Here is a 13,795-nt window from a genome sequence, read left to right on the forward strand (position 1 = left end):
GAGAGGCCACAACAGTGAGAGGCCCGCGTACCGCAAATTAAAAAAAAAAAAAGAGAGGAAAGGGGGAGAAAACTGTCCTTCTGTTTGGTGTGTGAAAGAGATGGAGCAGGAGAGTCTTAAATGAAAACAGCATGTGTAACCAAAGGGTTAGTTCGGGCGGCCACATCCCTCGTGGCCTTTGGTGATGTGAGGATGGAATTCAGTGAGCATCTATGGTGAGGAAGTTGGTCCTGCCTGGGCTTGGTGCTGCATGGAAGTTTGTGCCTGCAAAAGCTAAACTGTCCCAGAGCCTTGTGATTGGAGTCCTGTCTGAGAAAACAAATGGAATAAAAGACTCTTCCTTTACTTTTTGCCTTAGAAATTTGGACATGTCTACTGTGGACATTAATTGAGCAACCATTCCTCTAGATAGCACAGATGGCCCCTGAAAATGGGGTAGGGAATCTCCTAGGAGAGGTAGGGCACTTGTTTACACAGAGAGGGAGGCTAAGAAGTTTAGGACTGGCCCATTCGGTGTCCAACCTATTTTTCAGTATTACAAAATGGAGTTGATGGTCAAGTCGATATTCTAAGACTAATCGTCTTCAGCATAAAACCACTGTAAGTGATTCAGCATAGTTTGATATCACTTCTACCTGTGCCCAGGAGAAGCCAGGACTGAGCCAGCCCTGAAATTGATTTACCCTTGCTTCCCGGACTCAGAAACGGCATCTGTCCTTAGTAAAGAAGGAGAGTGTAGGCCAATCCTGGAAGGAGATTTCACGATTTCTTTTTGAGTTCTGGGTTGTGTCCTCTTGAAGAAAACTGTGTGGCTTCAACAAGAGCAAAAGGAATGAAAATATGAAGAAAGTGTTGAGGGTGGGTGTAGAATTAAGGAAAAGGAGGTGGAGAAATTATTTCGAAAGTGAACTTTTTTTGGAAATTTTTGTCTCAGGAGAAAGGTAGGGGGTGGATTTGATACCTCTCTCTCTTTTCCAGCTCAGGAAGTCAAGTTAAAATTTTGCTTCAGGTATAATTGGAGCATTTTTGGAACCTATTTCTAAATCTATGTTGATCAGGTTATACTCCTTTCTCCCCTTTATATTCTGACAGCTCTTTGATGTACTTCTTTTCTAGTAGTCACTTTTTTTTTTTTTTGCCTCAAGAGTATTTGTTGATGATGCATTTTCCCTATGGGACTGTGGATTCCTTGAGAGGAGCATCCATATCTTATTCAGTTTTTTGTTTACATCACTAGCATTTAGTCATTACACAGTAATCTTTCTCATATTAAGTTCACTAAGTTCATTTGGTAAGTGAGTAAATAAATTAGTGATTGAGCAAGTGAAGAAGTTATAAAAGTAACAGATACTGGAATACAGTTGTTTTCAAGGGGGTGAGTCAAGCAAACGGCCACGTTCCTCAGTTGCCTCTTATGACCTGTATATAATTTCAGGCTCTTGACTTAATTCCATACCTCAGTCTGCCCATTTATCCAGCATCTTCAGAAATACTTCTCTAATGCTTGAAACCATGGTGAGACTCAGTTGTTAGGAGCAAGGAGCCTCCATAGCTTTTTACCAAAAAACCCTGCTGTACTGGAGGTGCTTTTATTTTCAGAAAAAACAACCTGGGGTTGTACAGCACTGGAAGAGTTAATGGCAGCCAACAAAATGAAAACCAGAAGCTCCTGGGGGAAAGTCAAGAACTAGAAAATGCAATAGTTAGCTGATAAAATGTCTGCTTCCGTTTTGGCCAACTTCCTTGAACCCTGACCCATCGCAGTGGCCCCCAGTTGAAGTGGCAAAGAGGTGTCAGCGATAAATCATCCTGCCAGGAAACAGCACAAACCTTAGTAAGTTACATGTGGAAGCCAGAGTGGGTACAATCATGGTGGAGCATGGACGAGCCAGCAGGCTTCCAGTGGGGTTGAATAGCCACGGGATGCCTTCTGTTCATTCATAGATTGAAAATGAGTTGGGTGTTTTTCATTGAAGCATTCCACTGTATCCGTCAGGAGTAAACCAAACAAACACATGGAGAGCTAAAATGCTGGCGGACTCCTTCACCTCAGACCCAGAGAGTTAGTGCCTTGCTGTGGATGCCTGAAGTCAACTCCTGCTTTTATTCTCGGTTTGTTTTTAACGTTAAAGAAAAAAATCAAAGGAAAGTGAACTAACTGCACTAATAAAGCTAATCCTCTTAAAACATGACAGAGTTTTAAAAAAATGAAGCCTAGCCATTGTGTGAACACGTCTACTCCCCGCTGTTACTGGGGGCAAGAAAGGAGGGAAAGCCCCTGGATGGCTATAGAAATTCAGACCACACAAGGATGTGTACCTGCATATCTTGGCAAGAAAGTGAAGTCGTCTTAGAGATGCGCCTTTCTTGATGCGATGGGATGTTGAGGGCTCCCTGTCTTCCATTGCATACCAAAGCTAAGAAATATACTCTGTCCCAGCTAGAATCATTTTCTCTTCAAGTGCCAAACACCCAGTCCATCAGGGGCCAGTTTCTCACATGCCTGATATTTCTCCCTTGCACCGAAGGATCTTTAGTGTTTGTGTATTGTTTCTCCTATCGGACTGCAAATTCCATAAGGTCAAAATCTAGATCTGATTATCTGGGTATCCTTCCCTGCTCTGCCTGCCTTCTAGTATGATAAGAATATTTCATGAACATTGTGGATATTCAATAAATATTTGTGGAATGAATGAATGATGTTATTCCCCATCGATGGGTCATAAGCAAGACTTACACACTTAGAAAGTGCTCTCTAACATTTCTAGAATCACATTATAATTTGGGGGCTGGCAGAGGCCTTCTGTTTAGGCGAATGCTGTATTTTCCTTGAAACCACGGAATTATTATTATTGCTTTCAGGATTTACAGCAACATGGGTGGACCTAGAGATTGTCATACTGAGTGAAGCAAGTCAGACACAGAAAGACAAATATCATAGGATATTGCTTATATGTGGAATCTTAAAAAAAAAAAAGGGTGCACATGAACTTATTTACAAAACAGAAGTAGAGTCACGGATGTAGAAAACAAATTTATGGCTACCAGGGTTGAACTTCCTTTTGAAAGCTGAGTCCAAATAGCGTTTCACCCCAACGAATACATGAAATGTGCACCTGTAAAACTGTGCTTGTATTCAGTTGGCTCCACGTTCCTTTGACAATAAATTCCAGAGAAGCCCCACACAGAGTGTGCTTATCTTGTTAAACCCTCCCCTCCCACCTGCCGGCCTGATGGGATCTGAGCACTTTCAGATGGTTCCGTGGTCGCCAGTGAAATGTCAAACAAACTGGTGTTCAGGGTGCCCAGGGGGACTTTTCATGAGTTGCTGCCTGGCACCCCGGAGTCGGCCCAGCAGTGTGGTGTTTGTGTTTAATGCAAGGACAGCCAAGTCGGATCCCACGGCTGACCTGGCTCAGGCTGAGAACTGGAGATGCCTGGAGAAACATAGTTTTAAGTTACAAGGTGTTTCACTCCCATGCACTTCTCTGTGTGGAGACTTTCTCAGGGGCGGAAGAATCCCTTCTCATTCATTCAGTGCAATTCCTTACACACTCCACCCCTGTCTCCCCAACACACACACACACAGAGTTGGTTATCTGAGGACAAGCCTTGGGTTGTTTACTGGTTTCCCAGAATACAAAGTCTTGAAGAGTTGAATTGTGAATGTAATCTGATGAATCAAAGTCAGCCCCATTCCTCGGAAGAATGTGATGAGTGGGAGACAGGAATTGTTCCTTTGCCCGAAGCTCAAAGTGGAGTACCCTACTCCCTCCCCTTTGAGACGCAGGGTAGGAGGGGTGTGGGTGGGTGACGTTCTTTTTATAGATGAACCCCTAGTTCTCCGGGCTGTGCCTTCCTGGCTGTTTACTTGGTGGGCAAGCCCTGGCTGGGTGATGGAGCTGATGAATCCTCAGCAGAGCGTGAGTTCTGCCTGGGACAGGCTCCCTGTTGCTGGGACTGGTTTGAAGAACGGGGAGGAACCTCTTTTTTTTTTTTTTCCAAAGAGAAACCTGAGTCTGGTCTGGCTCTGGTCATTTCAATCGCGGGGCAAGCAGGAAGGAGGATTCTCGAGGCCAAGTTGTAGGATACAGAGACTACATAAAAGAATTCCAGCCAAACTTGCCCCAACGTTCCCATTTCTGAAGTTGAGGGAAAGTTGCGACTGAGGAGATGGGAAGAGGAAAGTTGGGGTGTAAGAGGAAAAGATTAGAAGAATGATTGCAGCGTTCTTCATAAACAAGTTTAGGGTTTGGGGGAAAATGAAGATTTGGTTTGTCCAAGCACTACTTAAAGCGAAAGGATTATGGTATTTATGCCTGAATCAAATTCCCCAGGGGCAGGGGGCACTGCTTGCTCTCTCATGGCTTCCATTTCCTTAGTGCACTGCCAAGCTGCTGGCTGAGTAGTGTTTTCTGCATTTCGTAGTTTAGTGTTAAGGGATGGCAGCTTAACGTCTTGACCACAGTATAAGCAAATTACCATTATGACGATTAACATCAATAGTAACCTTGGTTCCATTTTCATCTTCTAAAATTTAGATAGATCAAGTCATAGGAGCCAGAGGTGCCTTTCTAGGTAAAAGACCTGAGAGATTACTGAGTTAGTTCATCATCTGCCACAGGAGAATACAGTCCCACCGGTAGAAGCTTCTCTGCCCTTGATCTTAACCCATTCCATTACACTTACAATGCTGCTTTGAACATTTTATGTTTTATCTTTTAAAATCAATAGATAGTTTTTGACAGATTGCGATGGGATTTCTTTATGCATACCACTCTTCTGGCTGAGTTAAAAATGATAGTCTCAAAATGATCTCATTTACATTTGATCCTATGTGGACCTCAAGGGTCAAAGAGAACAAGTCAGACTTCTGGATCTTCGCTCTTAACCTCTCACCCACCACTGGTGATTCTCGGCTCTCCTGTTTCCATTGTCTTGTTGAATACGTTAGCTTCTGTTACATCCTCTTATCAGGGTCTCTTATTAGCAAGCCCTTTACAGTGCTGACTTGATTCTTCCAATCTGACTCCAATCTCAGGTACTTTTTCTTTGTCCTGCATTTACTCTCTATTCGCTCAGCTAAGCCACTTTATCAGTGCATGAAAAAAGAGAACATTCTGTCAATAACAATATTTTACCTAAGCTCCTGACCAATTAGTATAAAAGCCATCACTCAAATCCTATTTTCTATTAGTAAGAGGGTGGACTTTTCTTAAGGGCTGAAGCAAGAGGAGAAAATCACCATTCATTTATTGGGAAGTTAGAATAGAGAGCGAGTGAAGGCTGAGCTGCCTCTCAAGAGGATTCACAATTCACTTCTTTTTCAAAGAAAAAAAATCTCTTCCTTTCTTAGATGAAAAGAGATATTTCAAACAGCAAAAGTTTTCCTTCAAGCAAAATATCCTCTAAGATACGTAGAATCATTGAATGCTAGGGTGATTTGGGAAGTTAGAGATTTTCTCTTGCCACCGCTCTATTTTAGGGATGGAAAAACTGAGGCTTGGGGCTTCCCTGGTGGCGCAGTGGTTGAGAGTCCGCCTGCCGATGCAGGGGACACGGGCTCCTGCCCCGGTCCGGGAGGATCCCACGTGCCGCAGAGCGGCTGGGCCCGTGAGCCATGGCCGCTGAGCCTGCGCTTCCGGAGCCTGTGCTCCGCAACGGGAGAGGCCACGACGGTGAGAGGCCCACGTACCGCAAAAAAAAAAAAAAAAAAAAACTGAAAAAAACCTGAGGCTTGCAATAGTTACATAAATTTATACAAAGTCTTGTATATGGTAAGGGGAGAATTAGTATAGGAAGCCAGGTTTTTAGGGCTCTGAGATTGATCTTTTCCCCATGCAACCATACAAAAAAATAATTGAGTACTTTTGACATAGCCAGCAGGGTGCTTAGTGCTGTAGGGGCAACAGAGAATGAAGATAAAAGGTTGCTGCTCTCAGGGAGCTTTATGATTTTAGATAAAAATTAGATATATTCAAATGAAGAAACTGGAGAAGGGTGAAGCTCGGCATAGAATAAAGTGCTAGATAGTGCAGTGTGGATGGGGACAGCACTCAATATTAACCATGTTGGGTCATGGTTTATGGAATAGATGAGTCCTCAAATAACTCACAAAGAACCAATAGAATAGTTATCCAGAGAGAACAGCCCAGAACAGAGGAGCAGGGTCAGCATGATATATATGGAATAGGAATGGCAAGTACTTGACACACAGGTCGCTTGCCCCACTCTTTATTCATGGCAGACATTACACATTGATCGTAGAAATTTTCCCAATGCTTAGACATGGTTGAATTTTTTTAAGCAGTGAATTTCTGGTAGCCATTATTAAATAGGCAGGAGACAATGAAATCTATTTGTTAATTTCCACGTTAGGATAGAAATATCTTCCTGGTTAGAGTGATGAGTTCCTATTTTAATATTAGGAAATAAAAACATTCAAGCCCTGTCTTTGACAGTCATGAATAATACTTGTCATGATGACCCATTCATTGTTAAGGGACATGGAATGTTTATGTATAATCTATTTGAATTTAAATCATTTTTTGGTCATGTTGGACCTTTCCAAATCTAGTGCTTACTGCAGTGCCTGGTATATATTGGGCATGCAGTAAATATTTGTTGAATGAATGAAACTCACAGCAAAGTTAATTGTAGCCTTGAAGAGGTGAAAGGCCAGAGTTTTATGAGCTGAATCCATCCAACTCATGCTGGGACCTGAGTTAGGAAGTAGAATATTTACAATATATCGCAATGCACAGCCACTTTCTTCTGTAAAATTGTTATAAACATGGCCCTCTGTTTCCTGCCATGCACATTTGCTCTAAGTCACAACATTAATTAATGGAGAAAATTTATTGTAAAAAAAGAGTAGCAATTCTAAATTACTTGTTTTCATGCATTTGGATGCCCTAGCCAACTCCACTCTACCAGAAATAATTTGGCAGGTTTTATTTTCAGAGAATACATTGGCACTTTTGTTTTAATTTCAGTTATTAATCAATGAGATTGTAAAATACATGAGATCAAGGACCTCAGACATTATTTCAACTGCTCACCCACAAGTGAACAACATTTATTAAGCATCTACTCTTATGAGGCATTCTTTCAGGCAAAGGTGAGGCTACATAGAAGGACAGGACATAGTTTCTAATCTCAGGGAGCTCAGAATATAGGAGGGGTGATGATGTAAATTAACATAGCTACAAAATCTGCCATTTACAACATGGGTACTATAAGTTGTAGCTACGCAGTAAATGCTGGTAGATATCACCTTATATCCTCAACTTGGGGTGAGCAAATATATTTCATCTCTCTTGCCTGTTCCAATTGTTTCATAATGTTTACTTGGAATTCATTATCAAAAAAGATTCTGAAGCCATGGGAAGATTCTGAAAAGGGTGGCAATCAGTGAGCAGTGTCAGTCTATGAGCAAAGGAGAGTGAGGTGGCAGGTGCCAGGAAAGGACACAGGCTTTGTACTGAGAAGTGGGCTCTTCGGGACATTCATTCCCTAACGTCTTCCCCTACTTCTGATTTAGTAGTTGTTGATTTTCCTGTTCAGACACAGGATCCCTAAATGCCATGCTTTTTTGAATGATGGTGTGAATACAATTTGATCAAAGCATCATTTCCAGGGGGTTAAAGAAATAGTGAAAAAACAAACCTTTCAAAAGTTTAATGGTGATGTCTAGATATTTATTTTTAAAATAATGATAATGATAGCTAACATTTGTATATTACTTTGTAGTTTACCTAGCACTTTCACAAAGTGGAAACAACCTACCTGTCTGTGAATGGAGTGTTGGCTAAATAAATCAAGGCACTTTCATACAGTGGAATACTAGGCAGCTGTTATACAGAATGATGCAGATCTTTATTTGCTGATATGAGATAACACCCATGATAAGTTTTAGAAAAGCAGGTCTATTGTACGTGTCTAATGCTGTTTAAAAATTATATTTTCACAGACATCTATATTTGTATGTAGATACAGCATTGAAAGCAATCTGGAAATTTATACACGAAAATGCTAATAGTGGTTGTCACTGTTTACTGGGATATAGAAGACTTTTGCTGTCTCCTTTCCATCTTTCTGCGTTTTCTGAAAAACTTATGATGAACAAGTGGTACACTCATGAAAAATAAGTCATCCATTAAAAAACTTAAGCACATTACCATATATTAAGGTCACTTGAGCCTTATGACCACTCCAAGGGTAGTTATTATCCATGCTTTACAAATGAGGGGCACAAGTTCAAATTCACTGCCAGTACTTAGTTTTACTGTGTCAGGAAATATTCTGATTGATTTACACATATAAACTCATTTAATTATCACAGAAATCTTTTGAGGTAGGTCCTATTATTATCTATATTTTACAGATGAAGAAATTGAGGCACAGAGAGGTTAAGTAAATTGTCAAAGGTCACACAGCTTATAAGCTTATAGAGCCAGGATTTCAAACCAGTTTGCTTGACTCCAGAGTCCACGTGTTTCACAATGATGCTGTGCTGCCTGATAGAAGGTGCAGGGTGGGAGGAGGTAGCCTTGGTAGCTGAAATTAGCTCTTCTGTCTCCAAATTCTGTTCCCTTGTCACTACACATTTGCATGTGCCTCATTTTATGCTTTCTGTGGATTGTCAGCCCATTATCTCCCCATCCCAACGTGGCCTCATAGCCTGGTATAATTTATTTAGGGGACCTCATGATAAATTTGTGCTGGAATTCAATATTGAGAAAAAAATCACTCTTGGCTACATGACAATATTTACACATATATAATCTACTATGTGCCAGGCACTGTTCTAGGAACTGAGATAAAATAGTGAACAAAAAACTCCTGTCCTCATGAACCTTACATTCTAGTGGAAGGGGACAGAAAATAAGCAAAAGGCAAAAAGTTTAGAAAATTGATAAATGCTATGAAGAAAAATATGGAAGGAATAGGGATAGTAATGGCCAGGCAATGGGAGTAGGGGTGAGGTTACAATTGTACTAGAGAGGTCAGGGAAATCTTGTTTCCTTTTGTTGAATAATGAATGTTTATCTAACCCAACACTTTTTGATTTTTGTCCAAATGGCCAGGAAACTCAGAAGTAAATTCAGAACTCAGTTACAAAAAAAGTAGTGCATTCCAAGTATATACCTAATGTTTAATTCCTGGCTCCTCTTAACCTGATTTGATCTGGTTTTCATTTTTATAGTCTTGTTTTATGTGTCTAACTTCATATGTAATCCAGAATCCCATTTTTAGAAATAGATAGGGTATACATTTTAAATATCAAAGAAATGAATAGAGTCAATGAAAAGTACAAGAGAAACCAAACAGCCCATTTTCCTTGAGTTCAAAGGAATCTCCCCTTCTTTTTTCTCATATTGACTGTTGAATAATCTCATCTCTAACTTGATTGGGGACTCTTCGTTTATTGCTTTTATTGCTTTCTCTCCAATGCCCATGACCCTCTCTCCCTCTCTCCCTCTCTCTCTCCCTCCCTCCCTCTCTCTCTCTCTCTCTCTCTCTCTCTCTCTCTCTCTCTGACTCTGTCTCTATCTCTGTCTCTCTCTTTCCAAGAAGATTTAGACTTGTGTTTCTTGGCTAGAACTGGTCTTTTTCTTTTGAGTTACAAAAATCTTTCCTCTTTCATTACTATAACCTTTTTAAGTGACTGTGAAACTTCCTAGGACCACGGCGATACTTGGCAGGAGTTGTGGATGCTGATGGATATTGTAGTTTCCTAGAGTAATTAAAACTACAGTTATTTACAAGGCTTCATTTAGAAGCTGTTGCAATCTATAGTTGGTGTTAATTGATGAAAAATTCAAGCTGTTTATCAATAATGCAAGATATTTATGTCAACGTCTTCTGTTGTTGTGCTCACACCTTTAACTTTGCGATCTTGAGAAACAAGACTTTATGTTAACGTTAGTGCCTGGAAGGTGACTGAAAACACTGGTGTTGACTGACATCCCAGGCGTCTATGTTTGGTTCAGGCCATGTAGACCTGCAGTTAACGTGGTAACTAGTCCTTAGTCACAAAAAAGAGAGAGTTTTGTTTTTAAATATAATTTTGAAGATCTGTCTGTCATGCATGTTAACAATATTTCTCTTTGGTTATTTTTCTGGCTTAAGGATAGGCTAAAACAACAAGGTGTTTGGGATTAACCGATACACAGTACTTTAAATAAAGTAGATAAACAGCAAGGACCTACTGTATAGCACAGGGAACTATATTCAATATCTTGTAATAACCTATAATGAAAAAGAATATGACAAAAAATAGATAGATGTATAATTGAATCACTTTGCTGTATACCTTGAAAATAACACAACATTGTAAGCCAACTATACTTCAATTTAAAAAAAGCAGAAAACCCCCACTCTCAACACATTTCTGTTGGTTGTGTTCATAATCATATTCCCAAGTTTTTGTGAAGTTTTGGAGGTGGCATCTTTATGCTTATGACAAGGACTTTGCAAGGCTGTGGGTGTCACCTAGCCTGATATTGTAGTCGTTTGTGGATATGTCAGTCTCTTCCACTAAATTTAAGGCAGAGATTAGGTGTTAATCACATAAATTGGTCTTAACAGAGTGCCTTCTAGATGGTCAGTGATCAACAGCTCTTTGAAGAGTAAATATGAGAATTTATGCCCGTATGATTGTCTTATAGGAAAGATATGGAAAACACATACCTGATTCCCTACTGGTATAAGGAGAATCTGTAAATAAAGTAAAAAGGCTTAGAACATGCCTGAAATACAGTAAGTGCTCAATATAATTTACCCATTATTAGTATTATTTATTATGCTATCTGGGTATTCCCAGGGCATAGCAGAATGTACGGCACAGAGTTCACCTTAATAAAGATTCATTTAGGAAAGAACACATGAATGAATGAATTCCAGAAGAGGTTTGGTATCCATTCTGTCAGCTTGCCCAGCACCTCCTGCATTGCTTAACTCCAATATATTCTACTAATATATTATACTTGTTTATTCATAGGCTCACTTACCAGCCTGTGGTGCTCCAAAGGGAAGACATCTTCTTTATCTCACAGTCTGAAGGCCAGCACAGCCTGTAGAATGTGGCAGGTTCTCAGTGCATGCTTTATGAACGGATGCATGTGAGGATGGATGCTTGAATACATACCTCCTCCATGGTGTTCTGTTAGCTCAGAAGAAAAATAGTTTGGGTGGATACCAATAGGAAAAAATATCCTACCTTGCTGTACATAGCTATAGAATTCTAGCATTTATTCCTTTTCAACACATGTTTTATAAGTTGTTTAGTTACTATTTTAGACCTATGGACGTATTGTGAACAAGGCAATGTCTTTGTCTTCATGGAGAGTGTGTTCTAAATATCTCTGTGCTTCATTTTATTTGCATTTCCTCTCTTCTGAGAGTCCTAATTTACTTTTGAAATTACACTAAAAATTATATTCCTGAGCTTTTAGACATTTCACCAGTTGGTCTACTACTGTTGAAGGGCCTACATTCTATATGCTCGTTTATTACATGGCAGAGGGGAGAGAGAGGTTGAGAGAGATAGAGACAGAGATAGGGGGTGGGGGGAAAGGGAAGTCATTGACCATTAGTCATTGACTAATTATAGTTTAACATGTGTTTCTTGATTAAATTGGAAGGGGAGGGGGACGGAAAGAGAAAGGAATTTGAAGAAATTGGCACACACGATTGGGAAGGTTGGCAAGCCTAAAATCTACAGATCTGTTGGGCAGGCTAGCAGGCTGGAAACTCAGGCAGGATTTTTTAGGTTACAGCCTTGAGGCAGAATTCCTTCTTCTTAGGGCAACCTCAGTTTTTGGTCTTATAGCTTTCAATTGATTGGATGAGTCCCACCCACATTATGGAGGGTCATCTGCTTTATTTAAAGTCAACTGATTGTAGATATTAGTTACATCTACAAAAGAACTTCACAGCGACACCTAGGTTAGTGTTTGAACAACTAGGCACCATAGTCCAGCCGAGTTGACACATAGACAATCAGATTATTATCTTGTATGATCCTTATAGAATCCTCCTAAAGAGCCTAGGCACAGTGAGCCCTGTTTTACAGAAGGCACAGAGAGCCTTCAAACCTTTCCTCAGGCCATGTGGCTCTGAGCCAAGGTCAGTGTCAGAGTCAAGGGTGTGAGGCTCTGTCTGTACCATGTTGCCTCTCAGCCTGGCCTAGCAACCAAGAACCCGCTTTTGAAAATGCCATCTCCTCACCTGGAATTCTCTCTCCCTCTCTTTGTTTAAACCTTTTCTAAGACATTTTTCTACTTTAAAAAGTAGTTCTGCATACTGGGTATCTTTTCAAATGAATCCTGATGACCTCTTTGTGGTTTAGTCTTTCCATTTGGTGATTATGCAGTTTGTGATTGTGTACATTTGGGGACAGGCAGTTCCTGAACAGCCCCTAAGATTGCATATCTTTAAAAATAGATGCTTTCCAGAATCCATTGATACGCATTTTAGTACATATTTCTTGATGAAATAATTTGTATTCATGTATCATAATCTCTCTAGTCCACAGTGGACATTGTCAATCTTTTGTCCAATTGGAAAATCATTGATTAATTATAGTTTAACATGTGTTTCTTGGTTAAAAGCATGGTCATTTATCCCAGTTTATCAACAGTTAACAGCAGATTTTGTCAGACTGATGGCCCGTTAGGAAGATCATCAGGTAACTATCAGAACTTGTTGGTGTCACTATTTATATCAGAACTCTAATTGTATATCATGTCTGTCATCTCAAGATTTCACCGCAAACCATGCGAACCCATGTTAGAATTATTTAAGTTCACATCTCTATCCCCACAAGATCATAAACTCCTTGTGAGAGGATAGATTGTATTTAAATCATAATTGTGAGTAAGATCAGTAGAAGATATTATCTTGATAATCAGAAGAGGACAAAGGCAATGATTTCCACCGGGTGCGCCCCACACTGCGCTAGGCACACATAGAATGATTCCACAGAAGGGAAGATGGGAGAAAGGCTCCTGATAATGCCTGCTTCTCCTTCCCCACTCTCTTCCAGGCAGCCTGGGTTGCCCTGTTCTTTGTCCAACAGATTCCTCTTGTACAGCTGCTCCAGACTCAGAGATTCCATCATCCCTATTAAACTGTGGGCTCTGTGAGGCCAGCAGCCAGATCCAATTCAACTATGTAGCTGTAGCACATCACACAGCTTCAGTTAGCAAAGATTTAAAACTTTGTCAGGCAGCAGAGGGAAGGCAGTTTAGTGTAGAGGTTAACAGGCTGCCCAGGTTCAAGTTCCAACCTTACCATTTATTAGATGTATAGTCTGGGGTAAGTTACTTAACTTTTTGTGTCTCTTCCTCCATCTGAAAAAAAAGGATAAGAATAATTCCTATTTCATAAGATAGTATGTATAAAGCACTTAGAATGGTAGTGGGTACATGATGGGCATTATAATTCAATTGTATTGTTTTAAGAAAACCACTTATTTCCGTTTTAAACTACTTTTGATTTTCTATCTCTGGTCTAGTTACTTCTTAGAATTCTGTGGGTTAAAGACTGATTTCCAGTAATATCACATAAGCAGCTGCATCCTACCACCTGCTTGAGACCCAGATCTTGGCTCTCACTGCCTTTCATATTTCTTTGTATTTCCCTTAGCAGTTAACACTGGACTTTGTATGATTTATCATTTGTCACCAGGACTTTTTATTTTCTAGTCCCCATAATATTGGGGAAAACTAAAATTTAACCAAATATCTACAGATGCCAATCTAAGTATCTGATCCTGACATTCTCCATG

The 13,795-nt window shown here is 40.1% G+C and overlaps 1 long non-coding RNA gene across 1 annotated transcript; it reads right to left on the reverse strand.

Moving 5' to 3' along the window:
• Window positions 1-9,565: 9,565 nt before the first annotated feature.
• On the reverse strand, window positions 9,566-11,985 carry LOC114486599 (uncharacterized). The gene is made up of 3 exons (XR_003680609.1): window positions 11,016-11,985; window positions 10,696-10,722; window positions 9,566-9,739 (listed from the first exon to the last, which is right to left on the reverse strand). It is a non-coding gene; the product is annotated as an uncharacterized lncRNA (long non-coding RNA).
• Window positions 11,986-13,795: the final 1,810 nt, after the last annotated feature.

This window comes from Physeter macrocephalus, chromosome 7 (assembly GCF_002837175.3).
Source record: "Physeter macrocephalus isolate SW-GA chromosome 7, ASM283717v5, whole genome shotgun sequence".
NCBI lineage: Eukaryota > Metazoa > Chordata > Mammalia > Artiodactyla > Physeteridae > Physeter > Physeter macrocephalus.